Raw genomic sequence first — 18,411 nt, forward strand, 5'->3', positions numbered from 1 at the left:
AAGCAGAGCTCCTCAATGACCCTATTCAAGTGCAACCTTGACAACTGGATGGGTGAACATAAATTCAGCCTGGGGGTGGCAACTATGTCCCTCATGAACAGGGGCAGTTTGTGCTGATCACAGAATTGCTCTGCTAAAAATGACCATCTAACTATGGTCAAGAAAGGTACATGGGCTTTTACATGGCTAGGCTTGTAAAGGCCCTAGGGCCATTAGCCTAGTAACCTGCTATGAACCTAAGAACCTATAATGGTTTACAAGAAAACCACAAATTGCATGAGTAAAAGACCAAAGATATGAGGCAAAAATCTGGGCATTCTTGCAAACTTCTGGACAGTTAAGAAGTATGATTTTAAGTATGGAGGGCTTAAAAGGGCCATGTTATTTCCCTTATAGCTATTTTTGATCTTGGTGGACATTTAATTTATGAGTGCTGTATTTAATTTAATTGTTTTGTAACTCAGGACTATTACAAACCTAGCCAACAACCAGAGGCCAGAATCAAACCCTGTACTTTTCATAGTACAGCCATTCCAATAATCCCATTTTTCTAGGTTGCTATTAGAAAAAAAAAATAAAATGCAAGTTTCTGATTAAAAAATGCTTGTTTTTCTTCTTTCATTGTAGACATAATAGGAACATAGGATTTTTGGAACACTTTGATGAAAAAACTCTTAATTCAAGCATTTTTGTCCCCAAGAAGTTGAATAACTCCTATTCATGGGCCTGGGAAAACCTTTAAAATTTCAGCTCTGATATCAGTAGCTAGACAGCAGGGACTGTAAATGTTCTACAAATCAAGTCAAATATTTTATGAAAGGGTGAGCTCCTTGGAACCATGTGCATTTGTAGGGTGTACCCCATATCTTCTACTAAATTTTATAATCACAGTCAGAGATTGCTAATAGACAGAGTCAAGGCAAATGCATGCCATTTCCTTTTTTCATGTGCCTTTCTCCTTTCTCTGGAGATACAAGAAGAAGAAAACAAAATTTTTGGAGCATTGAAGTGGAAAAATTGTGACATAAGCACTTATGTCCCAAAAATAAGTATGACTCACATTTTTAAGTAAAACTTAATAATGATATCTAACTATGGAAATAATAAATAATTAAACAAGCTTTCATTATTTCGTGCATTACTGTTTCTTTTTAATAATAAATGAGATTTTCTCTTGAATATTTTTTCTTTCACAGCTTAAAACATTAATTTGATTACTATTTTGACTGTATTCCTTCTTCAGGCAGTGTTTTAATACATCACAGTCATTTACTTACTGTGAAGTAATATTTCCTCGTGTCTTCCTTGTCGACACGTGCAGCCAAAGCCTTGCCATTGGTCCCTTCCCCTACACCAGCTACTTACAATCCGGGATTTATCCCTCAGCAGTAAAAAAGGCTGAAGGTGATTAATCTACAGAGATATAATTTCTTTGACGATATGAATACACACCATGTAGACATTAAATATTCACGTCTTTATGGTTTATTTGAGATATTAGTTGAAGAACAAACTGAGGAAGGCAAATTTTTACAATGTACATAAAGCCTGTTGATAATGTTTTGCCAACCCCAGTCATGTCAAATTTTAAACAAAATCTTCCCAATGGTTAATATATTAGGTCATTTTATGATTGAATTCAGAAGCTCTAGTTTATGCCAAACTCAGCAACTAAAAATATGATTGTACAAAAGGAATATGGGAAAACAACTGGTACAGTCTAATGAAGAAGTTCTACAAGCCAATCATAAAGATCTGTTTAGTAACATACATGGCTAATGTGACACTTTTTTGATTTATTACTAAGTGCAATGGAAAGAGTTTCAAGGCTGGAAAACAACAGTTCTGAGATAGTTCAAGTTAGAGATGACGATGTCTACAATCATCCATAAATATACAGGAATTTAGACAGGAGAGGAAGCACACTGGTTGGCAGAATTGCATATATCAGAAGTATGCTAATATTTTAGATATTTTAGAAGCATATTATCAACTTGAACATTTGTCTGTGGGCATTGTAATCTGTTACACTGAACAAATTAATTTGAATCCTTTCTGTTTCTAATAAGACATACATCTGTCTAGTGTTTTGTAATAGTAGTATTCCATAGAATGTGATAAACCTAGCATTATACCATGACCCCCCATTAATATTCCAAAACGTGCATGCTGATTGGCCAGCGTGCACGTTGTAAATCGACTTATACTAATGGAAAAAGGTCCGGTCGCCCGGACTTTTTCCATTAGTATAAGTCTCTTTTAAAACACTGTCTCACTATGTTAAAAGAGTTTAACATAGCAACACAGGTTTAAAAAAGCAATGGAGATCTCCGTTGCTTTTTTTAAAGCTGTCGCGCTATGTTAAACTCCTTTAACATAGCGACACAGTGTGTAAAAAGCAACGGAGATCTTGCTTTTTTTTAAACCTGTCTTGCTATGTTAAATGGGTTTAACATAGCGAGACAGCTTTAAAATAAGCAACAGAGATCTCCGTTGCTTATTTTAAAGCTGTCTCGCTATGTTAAACCCATTTAACACAGCGAAACAGTAAAAAGCAAAGGAGATCTTGCTTTCTCCGTTGCTTTTGGCCACAGCTCTGATGTACTGCGTAGGCATGCGCAGTACATCAGAACTGCCGTGGATACCAGACAGCTGCGGAAGGGCAGCAAAGATGCATTATACAATGCCATTATTTAAGAAAAGTAATTATTTCTTTTCTTAAATAATGTCATAGTATAATAGCAATAACCACTTCTGGGTGTGGGTAATGCGGTATTTACCCACGCCAACCGTGGGTAAATCCCACATTACCCACACCTAGGCATGGGTTATTGCTATAATACATCTCTGTGAATTGTTATTTATTGGAAAAACTACTAGAATTTTTAGGAAACTTCAAACTGAGCATGTTAATGATATGACAGACACATACCTCTCAACCATACCAAAATTGCTTGTTTTGTACCGGTTTTGAGGTCCAAATGATGGGGTGCCATAATTCCTGACTGGCACCCGTAATTTTCCAATTTTCCCAGCTTTTTTAAAAATTTTTTTAGCCTTTTTCTTCCAGGCTGACATCATTGTGCGGAGGCGTGTGTGGTGACGTGAGCTTCATGGGCAGCCTGTGCCGGGCACTAGCACTATGATTCTGCATCTGCAAATGGCAGAAAGTTCAAAAGTATGGTACATTCCCAATTCCCATTCATTTTTCCCTCTAATTAGAGTGAAACAAGACCATCTTAGCCAGCACTGAATTTCGGAAAAAAAATCCAATGAAGCGTCGCTACTTAGCTGTACCGTAACCATTATGTTATCAGCCTGGGAGGGTTAAAAGAACTAAAAGAATAAAGAAATAAAATTGCCAAAGGCCAGGGGGACTTTCAGAAAGGTAGGTATTGTGTCTGGTCTGTCTCTTCTCTTCTTCCAATCCCGTTATTAGTGGTGGTCTGCAGGAAGGAACAGGACCAACAACATCAGGTATTTTGCACACTATTTTGTGGCTGCTGGGCTGGCTGCTGCTGTTTGAAATGAGATATTGCCGCTGCCCAGCCCATTGTGTCAGTTTGAGATTTGAATCACACAGAAAGAAGTTACTTGTCTTCATCTTCAATGCTGCTTCCTCCTAGCTGTTGTGTGAAAAATAATTTGTTGCCTGTGTATGTAAGGATTCAGATTTCGGAACAGTTAACTGGCTACCGCACCATGGTTTTCAAATGCAGAGTCTGCTGACAGTCACAATGTCAGTGTCCTGTAGAAGTAGAATACCTACACCCGACCCTTTGTTTTTTTCCCTAATGCCTGTAGCCTGTTTCAGCAGCAGATTACTTTTACCTTGCCTCTTACCTAGTGTCATCATTGCATTGCATGGCTTGATCGGATGGTAAAAGATTGTTATAGTTAGTAATTTCTCTTTTTATTTAAATTTAATGTGTTGTTTGTGTACTGTGTGCAACAGCTGCATAATTATACACTAGGGAAAGACACTTTAAATGGGGCAGAAGAAGAACACATCATATAGTGTTGCTTGTTAACTGAGAAAGAAAGTCGGCAGTGCGGGTGTGCAGCACTAAGTTAATCACTCAGCCAGAGAGTATTTCACTCCTGTTGTGGAACAAGGCAGGCTGAGAACCAACACTCCTTCCCCCAAACCAAACAAAAAGGTTTTAGATTAGAAGCATGTTGAGATTGAGATGAGAATGCATAATAAGGTTAGTTCTGCAGGTGGTCACCTGGTTTATTTACATTTAGCAGGCTCGGGGTCAGGACAGCAGCAGTGCACCTGCTGGATTTGTGGGGTGAGTGAGTTGTTTATTTTATTTATATTTAGCAGCAGCAGTAGTGCGCATGCTGGACTCATGGTAAGAGAGAGAGACTTTGTTTACTAGTTTATTTACATGATTTAGCAGGCACAGCAGTAACAGTGCATGTACTGGACTCGTGGGTGGGGATTATAATAAAAGAAAGAGAGGTGGGATTGGACTGTGGTGGGCAGAGAGAGTTTGAATTAGTGTAGTTCAGTAGTTAGTATTAGTTTACAGGTAAAAATTACATTTGTATTTATTTCAGTTTTATTTTATACCAAAAATGTTAAAACAAACCTCCAACGAGCTTGACTGGGAAACCTTCACAAACAACAGAACAAAGTATCAAAAAATGAATTAAATCCCAGTAACAAGGCTAAAGTAAAGTCCTTTAATAAAATCACAAAGTAATAGATATAAAACAGGTGAGCGCTTTCGCACAAAGTGCTTCTTCAGGCAAACATTTCACATATCTAAACCACATTATATACAATTTAAAATAATGAATTAATCTATCAAGTGAAGGCAATAATTATCTAGGTAAATCCTTGGACTTCAGTTACTACTGAGTAGAGAGAGTTGCATTGGATTTTAAAGCTTGTTGCTGACAAGAAACCTGGACTCAATGACAAGGTTTCTTTAAAACCTGTGCTGAAGTCCAAGGATTTGCCTAGATAATTATTGCCTTCACCTGATAGGTTAATTTATTATTTAAAATTGTATATAATGTGGTTTAGATATGTGAAATGTTTGCCTGAAGAAGCACTTTGTGCAAAAGCGCTCACCTGTTTTATATCTGCTACTTTGTGGTTTTATTAAAGGACTTTACTTCAGCCTTGTTACTGGGATTTCATTCATTTTTTGCTACTTTATTTTATACCAGTTTAGAATCCATTCCAGACCTTATTTAATTTTTATTTATTTAAATTTTACACCAGTCAGTGAGTGTACTACTTGTTAGAATTTGTTTGATTGTTTTATAAATGTATGTGTGTATACGTAGTAGTAAGTAGACTAGTACAAGACAGTAAATTTTATTTTTATATAAGAGAAATAGAGAATTTTTTTTTAGTTTTATAGAAGTTCAAAGTTTTTTGTTAATAATAATTGTTGTTCTGATTTATATATTTGTTATTGAAGAAGGCTGAAGGAGCATAGCTGCACCGGACCCGGTGTTATTTTTATAAAAGAATATTGCATTTTTGTTTTGCACAAGTTCAACTATAACTATTACTATAAATAAAACACTATTGTTCTTATTTTGTGTTTCCTGATCATATTTTGGTTGTCTGTTCTTCAGTTTGCATTTAAAAGTTGATATCCCACAATTCCACTTGGGTGGGAGGGGCTATATAATGATGTATGCAAAATTTATGTTAATCAGCATACCGATTTGTACCTATTTTTCATGAGCTTTGTCCAGATTTTTGATGTTTTCAGGTTGAGAGGTATGGACAGACAGATGTAAGAGATATTAATGCATACAAAGATGAACACCATTTTCACTTTGAAGACTACATATGGTACACAAACCTATGTGGGTGGAGACTGGGAAAATTCACTGATGAAACAATAATTTGATTTTCAAATAAAATTGGATGCTTACCATCAATCATGTCTGACTAATTGATTCAGCTTGGTTCCACATATGACACAGAGAGAAAAAAAACTTTGCTTATTTCTGATTTATTGCTTTTTACCTACGTCTTTGGAGCAATATAAATGCTGGTTTCTAACTACTATCTTAACTAATAAAGCATGGGTTCCATGAAATGCTTTTAGTCATATAATAAATTATTTACTTTTTGTCTTGGAACCTACAAATGCAGCAATTTCTTTTTTAAAATTTTGTGGCACAGAAAAGTTCCTAGTAGATGTTTATGTCTTAGCTGTTGTCTGAAATAAGAATGCATCCACATTTCTTCCTGAGACAAACCTCAAACTTTCTGAGTACAGGTAACCTTAACCCCTGTCTTAATCCTAATTTTGTGCCCCAGGATTAGCCTGTTGATAAGGGGCATTTCTGAAATAAACTAGCATTTTAATTATCCAGCCTCCCTAACACTATCCCAGCATATAATGTTTTAGTGTTATAATAAATTATTTATGTTTTGTCTTTGAGCCTAAAAATGCAACAATTTATTTTTAAATTTTTGTGGCACAGAAAAGTTCCTGGTGGCTGTTTATGCTTTTGCTGTTGTCTGAAATAACAACGCATTTCCATTCCTTCCTGATACAAACCCAAACTTTCTGAGTACAGGTAACCTTTACCCCATCTTAATCTTAATTTTGAGCCCCAGGATTAGCCTGTTGATAAGGGACATTTCTGAAATAATGTAGCATTTTAGTTACCCAGCTTCCCTAAGACTATCCCAGCTCTCAGACTCCAGATATCTTGCACTATACTTTGGAGAGTTAACATTAGACTACTGAAAGATTGTTGTTGTGTCTTTCGGCTTTTCCCGGTTAGGGGTCGCCACAGCAGAACTCCTGTCCGCTAATGATTGGCAGTAGATTTTTACGTGCCAAGTTGCCAGCCCTGATGCACAACCTTCAACGAAGGTATGCCCATTCACGCATGTCTCCACAGAGAAGATGCTTTAGCTGAGAATCGAACAGGACATCTTACTGTGAGGCGACAATGCTATCGCAGCACCACCACCGCAGTAGACTACAATCCGTAGCTTTACTTTTACTGCTTGTCTAAGATTAAACCATTACTTCGGGTCAAGATACTGATCCAAATCTATAATTAGAGACTTGATTATAAAAAGGCTCTGTAACAATGAAAGCTATAGTTAGGTTTGGCAGCTAGGTAATCACTTTAGTTAATCCTGGATTAAAGACTCTCATTACATCCTTAAGTCTAATTCAGTGCTTAACATAAAAAAACTATCTCAACCGTAATTGAGCCATAGAGCTTACTCTTACAACTAGATTTAAGATTGGGTTGTCCTTAATGCTGCATGGTTATTATGGACAACATAAAGTTTAGGATAGCTGTGTGGCAGTCAAAGGTCATACATGGAGTTGGGTGATTACATATAATAGGAGGTATCAATTTTTTCAGTACTGGGAGTTCTGGTCTGAAGTTCACCAAAAAAAAAAAATTGTTTAGTGCTGTAGTGTTTCTCAGTAAAAAAAAAAGAAATTTCCTTCCATTTCGATTTCTTTGATTTGATATGCCAGATGTTAGAATCAAACTAGGTGTTCTCTTTGAGCAATTCCCCGCCCTTCAGTCTTTGGTGTGCCCTTAAAGATTTCATCACTCCATTTAGGCTTTCTGAAATAGACACTGTTACTGAGAGACAGATTATTTTAATGTACAATAAAATTATGTACCTGAGTGGTTCTGAAAGCACAGTTTAGTCTAAATAATTGCACATCAGACTTCTGACATTCAGCAAGCCTGTTCATATTTCCTACTGCCTTTACATAGTGGTTATGCCCACATAAATAAATAAATGAATTCCCAGTATTTTTAGGTCTCCATCTCTCAAAAATGGGTGCTTAATGAAGCATGAAGTTTTAAAATGATACTGTGTAAAGGTAACAAAGACATATGCATGTGTATCCATATATGTGTATGTGCACGAGTGTGTGTGTGTGTGTGTGTGTGTGTGTGTGTGTGTGTGTGTGTGTGTGTGTGTGTGTTTGTGTGTGTCTGTGTGTCTGTATGTACAGAGGGATTTAGAGTTACATTATGTAGGTATGTGGATAGGCGTTTCATAATTACTAAAAGTTCTTAGGGTGTGGGTAGGGTAGGTAAACGCAAATAATAAACTTGTTATCTTCATTGTCACAAGAAGGTGTTATCATGAAGAGTGGAAATGTCAGCTAATTGTTTGCAAATGTTAATGGCTACCTTAGGAATGAACAAATATTTGCTAACCCTCTTTTGTGCAGGCTGTTGAAGAAGAGTGGCTATTATGTTTGTGTGTACTTAAACAGAAGTACACAAGATATCAGGAACTGTGGTTGTTTCCCATGTTTGAAACTTTCTATGCTTGTATCCATGGAAGTTGACCTACTTGTGGGCAGACAGGACTGTAGTATGAATGTATTTATTAATGCATGTGTTTCCTCTGATAACTAGGTGAGTGTATTACTCACAGGTCATAGTATGTGCTGTGACTTAGGCTTGGTAATCAGTTTAGATTACCAGTCAGACAGGAGGGAAGAATGAAGTATCTTGACGAAAGACATCTCACCTAAAATAGCCTAGGATCTCTCTCTAACTTGTTAAAACAGCACTGGGTCATTAATAACTACACATACTACTTTTTGGTCATTTTACATAATCTATTTGACTGCCCATTAGATTGCTGCTGGCCAACTAAAGTGGCAGCAGGCCCTATACTAAATCTTTAAAGTTGCCATCTAACAGCGAAGTAGCATAGCAGAAACATTCCTACTTCATAGGTTGTGAGATCAATGTTTATTCCTCACTTAAGCCACTGAGGGTATGACGTTTTGCATATTCTTCCTGTGTCTATGTGGGTTTTTTCACAGTATTCTCACATCCTCCTGTCTCATAGAATACGCTGGTTAACTGGCTTCACTGAAGTGATAATATAAGCATGTTGTATTTGCCCTTGCCTTTGTGAGATAGATTATTGCTGAAATGGGTATGACCACCATTTCACATACCTAGATCAATTAATTAAAGTATCTTCGACTCTTTAGACTGATACTAACAGATCGCTGTCTTCCTTAGAATAAGAAAAGTGTCCCTTTTAATTGGGTAATATTGGGGATTCACAGTGAAGATCATGTGTCACAGGAGCCAAATTATAGAAGTATTGCTGACTATTAGGTCAAGATGTAATTGAAGCTTAAGCCATTTAGAGAAGGGAGGGGAGAAGTAGAAAAGGTTAAGGGAAAACAGTTTACACCTTTGTATTTAAAAAAAAAAGTAATTGTAATGCCATTTTCTCTCTCCTGCATTTTGGCTGTGGGTGATTTTAAATAATTGGATAAAACATTGGGAGACATGTTTACTAAACATCTTACAGAATAAAAATAGTATTTCAAATGCAGGGAGAATGGTTCTGTGGTATAAAGGGATACAGCCCTGACTATATTTCAGAAAACCAAGGTTCATTTAGTGGCCATGGGGCATTGAAAGAGACAGATGGGATTTGAAAGGAGATAGGGGACAGAGCCTCTTCACCTGTTTCAGTGGGGAGATGATGGAGCGTGTGTGACCATGCACACTGTTCCATATTTGAAGTCTTGGTGAGGCTAAGGCTTGCAGTGAGGTGCAGCATTAAGAGGGGGTTAAGCTTTGATTATGTTGCATATGGGGGCATGGAAAGAAATCACACAGAGCCCACTGCATGCTAACCCCTTGTGCATGTTTTGGGCATGTGCAGCGGGATGACAGACATAAGTAGAAAACCCTGTCCTCCCTATAAATGACAGTACCACTCCAAGTACATCCACTTGTTCCTCAAGGAACAAATGATCAATAGAGCTATTGCCAATAGAAAATGGATGGATTACCGAGGTGCCTGGGAGGGAGAAGTAATGGCCAACGGAGGACAGACCCAAAAAAAAAAACAAGAACAGTATTTGTAAACACGTTTTCTATACATCATTCCTGTGATTCAGTTAGCTATACTGAAAGCCTGTTTCTAGTCATGTAAACTGAAGGTGGCAAAAGCACAGAAAGTCAAGAAATTAATAACATTAAGTAAAAAAATAAAATTTTGAGAGCAAACTTAATAAAAAAGAAATTTACTAGATTTGCTAAGGAAATATTATCTAGTGTACCATTAGGTGAACTATTTTCAACAATATAATTTGTTTTATATAAATAAATTCCAGGATATTAAAGAGTAATCCCTGTGTTGATATGAACCTGCAAGTAGGAATTGATTTGTGTAGGACTTCAGCTGCTCACTATATTATATGACTAAGAATATTCTTTCACTGTCTTAATCTGTTCGAAGATTTAGCAGTGACTTTTTAGAAGTAACTGCAATTCAGAGAATTACTCATCTGCATGGGTTAGCATGGCCATTCCTCGCTGCTCACAGTAATGAGCATGGCCAAAGGGTATATTCGTATATCGCAGAAGAGGTAACTGCTAGGCAGTATACTAGTAAGGAAGTGTTATGGTGTGGGTGCATGAGTATATGCTCGGGGCTGCTTGTGTTAGTGCATGTGTGCTGAGTGTGTGTCTGCCTGGGAGGTAGCATCAGGGAGCTAATGATGAGATAAGTTAGGTAAATGAGTATGTCTGTATGGGTGCGTGGATGAATGTGTCTGTGAGTGCAATTGGATGGGAATGGGTCTGTTTTATGTGTGTGTGTGTGTGTGTGTGTGTGTGTGTGTGTGTGTGTGTGTGTGTGTGTGTGTGTGTGTGTGTGTGTGTGTGTATGTGTGTGTATTGGGGTAGCTGTCATATTTCCTCACACCACTAGGAGAACAAGCAGAGCCTACAACATTAGATCTTGGGGGAAAAACTAGCCATCAAAGAAAAGTCTTTTTAAAACATGCCTTAACAGCACACAGGGTCAGGAGAATACTAGGCACCAGAGTAACAGCATACAGAATTCAGAGATTTCTCAGTATAATGTGTCTGAAAGGCACTTAAACACAACGTTAGTTGGGGAGAGTACTATACACCATGGAGAACTCTTTTACATTTCATGCATTAACACCACATAAACAGCTGGGATGAGAGGACCCACTAGATACAAGTGATAATTCAGAAACCATGGATCGGGGAAACACTAGATACCAGGGATAATCTATATGGCTTACCTTAAAGGCACATATTTAAAAAAGAAAGCAAGAAAGAAAAAAAACATGGTTTGGGAAACCACTAGATAGCAGGAATAAGTAGCATGCCTTAAACATTGGCTAAAAGTAATTCCATCCCTCTAGCCTCCCACTGAGGATATTAGTTTCCATACTCATATATGTATGTTAATTAGCCATGTGCTCTCCTCCAGAACTGCCTATGATAAAGCACCTATGCAGCCAAATGATTCAGAGAATTGCTCAGCTGAGTAGATTAGCATGGCCACTCCCAGCTAGTCAAGGTAAAGTAGACAGTTCACTCACTCAGTGTGCTGGCTAGCATGTCACCAATACATTAGTGATTAATATTTTGGCAATACATATAATGCCCTCACTTGCTATAGTTGCGTTTTAAAACATGCCTCCCACCACCACACAATTTTTTTTCTTTTTTTTTTTTGGACCACACATAAATGCACATATGCTCTTGGATTGATGGATGGATGGATGGATGGATGGATGGATGGATGGATGGATGGATGGATGGATGGATGGGTGGATTTATTCATTCATTCATTCATTTATTCAATGCATTTTGTTAGCCAGGTAGGTGGACAGGTCTACTGACCTTTTTCAGCCACAGCATGGGCTCAAAATAGTAAGGAGAAGAAAAGCAGCAGTAATACAACATATGTTATAAAACATAGTTAAATTAATACAAAATATAATTCCTAGAGATGTTGACAGAATACAATAACAAACAGTAATACAGTGAAAAAACAAGGTCATTATGAGTTTATATACTCTATAGTAATTACATTTTGCAAAAGCTTTATACAGAATGAACAAGGTATGCAGTGCCAACTGGGGTAATGAGATTCAGAGAATTTTAAGGAGCTGGCAATTTTACAAGAAATTACCAAGTGAAACAAAAGTAAGTTCCCTTCATTTCATTATAAAAATGTTCTTTCAGCCTTGATTTGAATGCCTGTATAAATTTTTGTGATCATATTTTAGAGGGGAATGAAAGCCATGCTGTTGGGACTAGTTTTATAAAGGACATTTTATTAATAGTGTTCTGAATGGCTGTCTTATGAATGCTGGGCCTTCCTTGTTGCTGCACCTGTGGGAGTAACTTGGGTCTTTAAATTTAAGAGTAGATCTTAGGGGAGGGTAGTATCCTAGGTTTATCCTCTTAAATATTAAGGTACTTAGGATAATGGTGGAACTAGTATGTATAGGTAGCCATATGAGTCCTCTAAAAGACTCCAGTGGTGAGTACTGTTATCAACAACTAAGACAAAATGGCAAATGTTAATTTCTGCCGCATGATATTTATGAGTATTACTGGTGGAGTAAAGTGCCAGTAGCAGTAGTCTGTATTCCAGCCTGGGTTTGAAAACATTCCTGGCTATGGGATTACTAGCTATATGACAAAATAGGTGAGATATTTCATAACATAGCTTTAAATGAGCAAGTGGTTTGGATATAGCCATCTTAATATGTGGAGAAAAAGACAGAGTGGGGTTTAGTATGACACTTAAATACCTTTGTGAAGAGACTCCGGTTGGGGTGTTGTTGGTATCGTCTTTTATTTCAATATTTGGGAGTTTAGTAAGGTTTTGGTAACAGGCAAGAAAACAACACACTGGTTGTTGCTAGTTCAGCTACAGGGGTTTGAGAAATTGCCTCGTAAATGTTGCTGTATCATCAGCATATGTGTTAAGCTGGATGTATGCTAGGTCCACTGCAATGTCATTTATGTATAGGGAAAAAGTAAGGGACATTTGCAAAGACTTTTAGAACTCCTGTGTTAAAAATGCCTGCTGGGTGGGGTTGGTACTGCGTATGGATAAATGTAACTTACACTCTCTTATTGTTTGTTTAATTTAAGCATTGCTTTGGTGGCAATTAGGAAGAGCAATTCTCACCAATGCAGTGATTGACTTAATTTAAACATTACATTGGTGAAGCTTCACCTTCGTCATTGCTTTAAACAATAAGAGACCACTCAAATTACTGTCTTTATAATCCACCAATGTCGGTATCCATCAGTAGAGACACCTGATTTATACACCTTAAATGCCTGATTTTGATTAAAAAAATGGCCACTGTAAAATATTGTAAGTTGCTTTACACAAATGCATATCTCTTGCAAAGTCAGACTAATGACTGTTTAACTTGATTATGACAGGAAGGTCAGTGATTCTCATCCACAGATAGACTCCCATACACAGCAATTATAATCCTATTTTTGACTTCTATACCTCAAATGTCTGATTATGGTAAAAACAAATAAATAAATACTAATTTTAGATTTGATATTTTTTTTACATTTGCTTCACACAAATTGATAGTATCCCAAGTATTCATGCTTAATTCACACAGATACATGCTAGTCCTGTAAATCAGTGTTTAACTTAAGCAAGCAATGAGAGGGTGTAAGTTAGTTTATCCCATAAACAGCACTCACCCTCATACCCCTCAACCTGGACAAAGCCCAACAAAATGGGGGGGGGGGATAAAGGCCCAGAAATAGGGACATATTTTATATATTGCTCTTAGAAATGTAGAAAGTTGTTAGAGTAACAGGGTTTGTTTTAACCTACATTTTCTGAAGGATTTGAAGGCTGAAGCTCAAATGTATGTCATTATTTAGTGACTTCATTCCTCAGATCATCCCATTGATTTGCCAGAAAACCACACATTTTATGAGGAACATACCAACAATATGAACTGAAAATCTGGACAGTTGAGAGGTATGCTTACCCTACTCAACATTTATAGCATCATTGCTGTATACACAATCTGAATGTGATAATAAAGTAATACCGCTCACCCTCTTAGAACAAGAATTAGTGACAAAGCCAAAAAAAACAACAAAAATAAATAAATGAATGAATAACTGAATGAATGAATAAATCAATAAATAAATAAATAACCAAAGGAGCAAAAGGCTCAAAATCAGGGACAGATTTTAATATTGCTCATATACTTAGAAAGTTGCTATAACAATGTATGCATTGGCTAGCATTTTCTGAAGGATATGAAGTCTGAAACTCACATATGTCTCTGCAATCCTCAATGATTTGACAGAAAACAACAAATTATATAAGTATGAGGAACTGACCAAAATATTAGGCAAAATCAGTAGTGTTCTGCAAAATCAGGGACAGTTGACAGACATCAGCTTTGTTACGTATAGTCAATAGGCTTTAAATCAAGTATTCTTATATATTTCCAATAAAGGCACACTAGTCTCCACCACGACCAGCAGTTAAACCCTCTGTGCAGAGTATACCTAATCTGACTATGATAAAAAGTAATACTTACAAAAAAAGTTTTCGGTTTAAGAATTAGCATACATTTTCTCATGGGTATAAAGTATAAAACTAAGATTGACTGTCATTATTTAGTGACTCTAGTCTTCACACACACACACACACACACACACACACACACACACACACACACACACACACACACACACACACACACAATTTCCATGAGGAATAGCTGCCTAGTACAGGTGGTTCGGCGGTAGCGTTGTTACCTCACAGCAAGAGGATCTCCAGTTCGATGCTTGGCTTGGGAGTGCCTTCTGTGTGGAGTCTGCATGTCCTCCCTGTGGTTGGGTAGCGTTCGAAAGACATGCATGTGTAAATGGGCGTGCCTTCGTTGAAGGCTGGGCATCGAGCTGGCACCTCAGCGTTTTGTAAAAAAAATCTACTGCCAATCATTAGCGGACCGGAGTTCCGTTGTGGCGACCCATTACCGGGAAAAAGCCGAAAGACAAACAACAACAGGGTATGGAGCTCCAGACCATAATGCTGTAGTGGTGTTCACTTTGACTGTCAAAAGGGAACAAAAAAGTTGCTGTACGTGTAATGAAAAAACTTATGAGTGACTGATGAATGACCTATTACAGTCATCAATTATGCTATCACACCAACATTTTAAATATAGCATTTTTGTTTTTGGACATTGTCAAAAATAGCATGGCAAAATTAATGGCAGTGGAACTGTGCAGAACATTGAATCCACAGATATGGATACAGAAGGTAAAACATTTTGTCATTAAAGTAAAATGCTTTCTAAGAAAGTGAGATGCATTTTACAAATCATCTACTTAATACATATTTAAATTTCCACATTCCTTCTTGTTTTAGTTCTGTAAAACATGAATTTACAATATATGATAAACATTTGATATTTGTTAGCCTCTTTTTGGTTAGCAGAGTAGAGCTGTGAGTAGTATTGTCACTTTCCAGCTAGAGGTTCTCCAGTTCAATTCTTGACTAGAGCAAGTTCTGTGGAGAGTCTTCATGTGTTCCTTTGGATTTTCCTTGGGTGCTCCATTATCCTGCTACATTTCAAAGACATGTAGGCAGACTGGTAGCTTCTAAATTGCCCATCAGTGTGCAAGTGTCATACAGAAGAAAGATCTCTCATTCTCATCTCCAAACGACAAAAAAAAAACAAGTTTCTAAGCACAACGAACTCCAGGTATGGTCAAAAACATTTTAATATTAAGCAGCAAATAGTTCAAAACAGTGACACAAACACGAAATAACACTCTAGTGTCTCGGCTTCACTTAAGCCTTCAAGGAGTATCATCTCCCATTCTCATCCCTGTGCTTGCCCAGTAACTTCCGTGGAAGGCAGTGGCTTTACACATGGTTGCTATAGCAATTAGATGCAAGTCATATGCATGGATAGATGGAGTCTCTTAATTTCATTTCTTTTACAGAGGACATAATCTTTGTCTTTAGAGATGGATAACATTTTGTTTTCTACCTCTCCTTGAATGGATTTCGGCATTCTGCCACCTCTCAGTGTTGCTGTTGTTGTTGCAAATGGTTTGCTTTCCTTTAGATCACCTTACACGACAGTCTCCGAGTCTCTTGCTTTCTTGCTGCACAGCAGCAGCTTACCTGTATTATTGCACACTCAGTTCCTGAGGTTTTGATTCTTTCTTACATTATTTTACATTTTCTGCATTAATTTGAGCTACCTTGTCTTAATTCCATTCTTCTAGTTTTGGCATATCTTTTATCATGCTTTTCAAAATGTCTTGTGTTTCAACCATGTTCATATCTCTCAACCTCTTAGTGCAAGAAATCTGGACAAAGCCTGACATAAAGGGGGGACAAAGGCCCAAAAATAGGGACACATTTTAAATAGTGCTGTTATAAAGTTAGAAAGTTGCTAGAATGACAGGATTTGTGTTAGCATGCATTTTCCAAAGGATATGAAGTCTGAAACTCAAATGTATGTCATTATTTAGTAACTTTAATCTTTAGATCATCCCAGTGATTTGTCAAAAACACAACTTTTATGGGGAATAGACCAAAAATATGAGGCAAAAATCTGGACATTCTGTGAAAATCTGTATAGTTGAGAGGTATGAGTGTTGCATAGTCATATTGTCAGGAGGTAAAAAAACTGCCATTTGAGACTTCTTTCAATGTAAACCCTGAACTGCATCACTTGTTACCTTCCTACTTCTTACAGGACTCTTATTACTTTAACTCCTTTTCTTCTTTTTTGCCTCAACCAACATGTTGCCTTTTTCCTATTCGTCACACCGCTTTTGGGAAATAGCCATGCCTTCCTTAGAATCACTCTTCAAAAATAACAAAAGCAGACCAAATCGAGTGTATTTTAATATCTCATTCACAAACAGTATTTGAATAGCATTACTCAATACTTTATCTAAGTAACAATATTTATATTAGCTGTATTCTAAAAACTTACCAGAACCATCAGCCTTCTGGCAGTGTGATAAATGTACTACTAAGTGAAATATACTAACATTGTATTTACTACAGTAACTGAAGTAGTAATAATTATTGCTTATTTACATTTTTCTTTGTGAAATGGGTAAGACGGCTCGTCTATTAGATCATGTTCATCCAAGACCTAGGCCAAACAACAGTGGTAATACAAGTCACAGAGGTAAAACATACTAATTAATTAATTAATTAAAACAATATATAATAATTTATTAGTAAAATACATAATCACTGACCACATAAAAAAGAATTAAAAAAATTTGATAAGGCTTGACCCACAGCAATTCAGATTTGTTAAGGGTAGGTCATGCCTGCTAAATCTTATGTGTTTTTCTGGTCATACTGTTCACACTGCCAATTTGGATCTGGCGAAAGTATTTGACACCATACTATATGGTGGGATTATTAATACTCTAATGGCATTAAACATCGATCCCTATGTGTTAAATTTGAGTGCAAACTGGCTCAAGGATAGAACTATGTTGTCAGGGTTGGTGATGCCTCCTCAATTAGAGAAAAAAATGACCAGTGGCATTCCCCAGGGTTAAATGCTATTCCTGCTCCTTTTTTGTCATTTATTTCTCTGGCCTAAGCACTAACAACAAAAATCTCTCACTGATAGTTGTAAACTGGGTGTGGCTGTTAAATCAATCAATTATGCTAATATCTTTTAAGCAGAATTAGCATGAGTTAAACTCTGCTGCACCACAAAAGAACTCAAATAAATGCCTAGAAATGCAGTATTATCTCCTTCAGAAAACAACACATTCTTGCTACCTACTGTACTGATGGCACTCCACACTACAGTGAGTCTCTAATCAGGGACTTGGGCACCTGGATCTATGGCTCTCTCGCCTTTGATCACCACATATTAACTGTAGTCAGAAAATACTTCTATCTATATCTCCCAATTAATTACAAAGGTCATCACACATAATACCAAGGAACTTATTGTTTCCCTGTACTGTGCCCTGGGTAGACCCACTGTAGAATATAATGCAGTCTTTGGCATATATTCCACTAGACACGTAAAAAAAAATTGAAAATATCACTGAGGCTGCTAACATAAATTATCTTTGGCCTCAAAAATCTTAGTTGTCAGGAAAGGCTGGGATCACTATTAATGTACATTGTGTTATGTAGCCTCTTGATGGGAGACTCATACCTTGCTTTTTGCACCCTCAGGGACCCTATTATCCAAGATCTCTTCTTCTCTGTATATCAAATAGTGTAGTCAACACTAGAACAAGAGATCACAATTTAAATAATGTTTTAAACAAAATTAAATCAAGTGAAAGGTTCATTACCAAGCATCTTCCCTTGATCTGGAATACACTCCCATTGCATGTCAAGCAATGTGACTCCATGTCGGCCTTCAAACATAGCTTTGACAAATGGATGGTTCCCTAAAGTACACTTAGGATTTATACGTTCTGCCCTCCTTGAAAGGTTGGTAGAGCCTCAGAGTGGTTATTGGCAAGACATGCATGGCCTCTGGTCAAATAGCCTTGTGTTTCCTATGATTCCTATCACTCCAGTGAACAGAGGCAGATTACATCTGTATC

The sequence above is a fragment of the Protopterus annectens genome, chromosome 5.part1, assembly GCF_019279795.1.
Source record: "Protopterus annectens isolate FY-2018-M chromosome 5.part1, PAN1.0, whole genome shotgun sequence".
NCBI lineage: Eukaryota > Metazoa > Chordata > Ceratodontiformes > Protopteridae > Protopterus > Protopterus annectens.